This window comes from Suricata suricatta, chromosome 17 (genome assembly GCF_006229205.1).
Source record: "Suricata suricatta isolate VVHF042 chromosome 17, meerkat_22Aug2017_6uvM2_HiC, whole genome shotgun sequence".
Classification (NCBI taxonomy): Eukaryota; Metazoa; Chordata; class Mammalia; order Carnivora; family Herpestidae; genus Suricata; species Suricata suricatta.
In genome coordinates, this window is record NC_043716.1 from 57927918 (window position 1) to 57931240 (window position 3323).

Genomic DNA, 3323 nt, shown 5'->3' on the forward strand with positions numbered 1-3323 from the left:
TCCAGAGGACGGGAGCGCTTCCTCCCTCCCTGAACCCCAGAAGAGGGGTCCCGGCAGGCTGGGGGCGGTCTCCTTGGCTCTGCAGACCCAGGGGATGATGGGAAGTGGGTGTCGCCCTGGCGGGCTCTATTGCTAGTTCTGGGGCTGGGGGTGCGGGTCCTCGTCCCCAGCCTGGCCCCTCCCGCTATGTGCATACTGTACCTGAAATGGCTTGGGGGGGTCACAACGTCAACATAGTCAAAATAGGAAGCAAGGTTTCAGACATACAGGGGTAACCAAGGTCAAAGACACACACGCCATGGTGAGGGGCAGGGGCACCGGCTGGCTGGAGGTAAACCTATGGACTTTAGCGTCGCGTGCCGCTGCCTGGGAGGCGCACTGTCCTCCCGGTGGCTGTGCCTGGTTTTGGGCTGCTGGGTGTGGTGTGTACTGGGCAGTCAGTGTGAATGCTGCTAGGGGCTGGCCCTCTTGCTAGTAGGGGGTGAAGCGGCTGCACCCTCCTCGGCAGAGGCTAGCCTGCAACATCAAAGGTGACAAACAGCCAGTCAGTACCGCCTTGTGGGAGGGGGGAAAAGCAAAAAAGAAAACAATAAGGAAAACCAGAAAGAAATCGCTAAGTCCCATTTAGTGAGGTTTGCCTTGGGGAGAGTGGGTCCCAGGGCCCATGGCAGCAGGGGGCCTGGGCCTCGCTCTGTCCAGCGGCCTGGGGTCATCACCACAGCGCTCCCGGACCGTAAGGTGTGAGAGGTGTCTGGGCCACGCTCTGGGCTCAGGCCTGGCCCTTCCCTGGCCCCGCTCTCTCTCATGGGTTGGGGGAGGTCTGAGTGAGGGCCCCACCTGCTGGGCGCCCCAAGGAGGCTCTGGAGGACGGACTTCCTCTGGTTGTACCAGGAGGGCCTGTGGCTGCCCAGCCAGCTCCTCCGAGCCTTGGGGGCCCCTGGGGCCCCTGCTCTTCCCCCAGGGCCTTGCCTGGGCCTGACCCTGCGGCCTGCGGAGGAGAACGGGCCCTTGATGCTCTGGCCCCCGTGTCCGTGGGCTGCGCTGAGTCAGGGAGGTCCTCACAGGAACCTCCTCCCCACCAACCAATTTCAACCGGAAATGGAAGCAGCAAGTGCCAGAGAGGAAGAATTGAGGGGAGAAAAGAAACGCTTGGAAGCAAAAATGAGAACATAAGAGGGGGTTCCTCTGTGAGTCAACGAAAACTTAGCCAGCAGCTGCATGTGCGGGGAAGACCGAGCTGAGCCTGGAGTCAAGGGGCGGCAGACCTCACTTTCGGGGCCTTCTGCCAGGAAGGGGCCGGTCCCCAAGAGGCCTCTGCTGCCCCCTGTGGCTGCTAGCCATCACTGCAGGCGGCCTGGGATGCAGGGAACTTCTTAAAAGACAAAAAAAACCCAAAAAACAAAACAGGGAGGGAGTAATCAAAACCAAGGGAGATGGAAGAGCGTATCCATATTGGCTCTGAACCTCCCTCCTCCTTTTACCCCCTGGAAGATGTGTTCCTCTTTGATGCTGGATGCCACGCTAGCGAAAAACCGACATCAACACCCCCCGGGGGGGGGGGGTGGGCACAGAAGGCAGGTGTCCCCTGGAAGCAGGTTTCAGGGTACAGAGTGAACTGGGCTGAATGTGTCGACAGCTGGTCATACACACACACACACACACACACACACACACACACACACACACACACACAGACACACTGGCCTGCACACCTCTGGCTGCTGTGAGCCTGCCGGGAATGCATGGGGGGGGGGGGCGCTGATGGGTTCGTGTGGGAAGTGAGCGGCAGCCCTGTCCCTCTCCTTGACGTGAGGAAACGTGCAGTGACAGGACACAGGGGGACGGTGGCAGACACACCCCCAGGGGCCTCTGGAGCCTCAGACGCCTGGGCAGAGTGGGCGGATATCCCCCCGGGGCCTGCTTTCCTCCAAGTCCCCGGGGGCCAGGACAAAGGGGCAAGTCCTCCCCCAGGCTCCGATCCAGGCCTTGGTCCTCCCAGGCGCTGGGCAGAGGTCTGGGTCGTTGTCCTCAGGGCCTGCCCACCCCAGCCTCGTCAAGGCCGGCGCCAAAGGCCAGGGGCCCCCCCACTGCTTACCATGGTTCCGATGCTGTAGGTCGCCGGGGGGCCGATGGTGTGGTGGTAGGGGTCAGTGGCCGCATAGACTCTGCCGTAACTGGGGAGATGAGCACAGGGAGGGAGGTGTGGAGGGCGATGCGGGGCAGGTGAGGGGTGGCAACAGACCCCCACCTCCTCCAGTGTGGTCCCATCGGTCAGGCCCCTCCCCCCTGGCCATCCTTTCTGCCTATTGAGAAGGAAGCGCCCGAAACACAGGCTGTCCTACCAGGGCCTCGTGGAAGGAACACGGAGTCCTCACAGAGCCGGGGTGGAGGGAAAAGAAACCTCGACCCCCAGGAAGAACATGGGCAGAGTGCTCAGAGCAGGAAGGCTCAGATAGGGAGGGAGGACATGGGGGGACGTGGCCCCATGGCCCCCTGATGACTTTCCGCTCAACTTGATTCTGTGCGTGAAATGCCAGCTTCTTGTAGGACAGGGATGGGCCGAAGGGCCTGCCGTGCACTGGACAAAACCCACACGTGAGATGCAGTGAGAAGGTTTGAGGGATGTGTGGGTCCCGGGGTGCTGTCGGGAGGGAGGGTCAGGGGGTCCCCAGGCTGGAACCCACCATGTGCATGCCAGGCGTGGGGGCTCCCACACTCCTCTAAGCAGGAACTCTGTGGCCAACAGGCCAAGTGCCCTAGTGCCAGGCTAGGCCACCCCTGTGGGACCTGCCTCTAAACACTGAGCCACCCCCCCAGCCCCTGGGCATGCTTGCTGTGGGGCAGAGGGCTGGCTGCTCTCAGACGGCCACACTGCCCACCTGGTGTTGCCACAGCCCCTGGGAGGTGGGCACACTGCTGCCTTTCCTTCTCTGGGCTAAAGGGTCTCAGATCTGGAAGCCATGAGAAGGATCAGAGGCCTGCCTGAGGGCAGAGGCACAGCCTTCTAATTACCCTTTTCACTCCGGGGCCTCTAGAGCTCAGGGAGAGGCCTGGCCTCCGGGGTTGGGAGTCAGAGGAGAACCGCGGGGTTCCATGGTCTCCCCGTCATGCTAGCAGGATGGGACTAAAGAAATCGGGGGGCCTAGCTGGCTCAGGGGTCTCGGACCTGCTCTCCTCTGTCCAGATTCTGTGCCACCGGGGGAAGGCTGCCCCAGGCCCAGAAAGTGGCTAAGTCTTCCCGTCCGAGCCCGGCCTACAGGGACCTGTTCCCCTATGGTCTGTCTGCACCCCGATCCCGCCTGGCCATACCTGTCGCTATAGGC

The 3323-nt window shown here is 62.2% G+C and overlaps 1 long non-coding RNA gene across 1 annotated transcript; it reads right to left on the reverse strand.

The window, feature by feature from the left end:
* Positions 1–6: 6 nt before the first annotated feature.
* Positions 7–3323, reverse strand: LOC115282522. The gene is made up of 3 exons (XR_003904680.1): positions 3310–3323; positions 2096–2174; positions 7–516 (listed from the first exon to the last, which is right to left on the reverse strand). It is a non-coding gene; the product is annotated as an uncharacterized LOC115282522 (long non-coding RNA).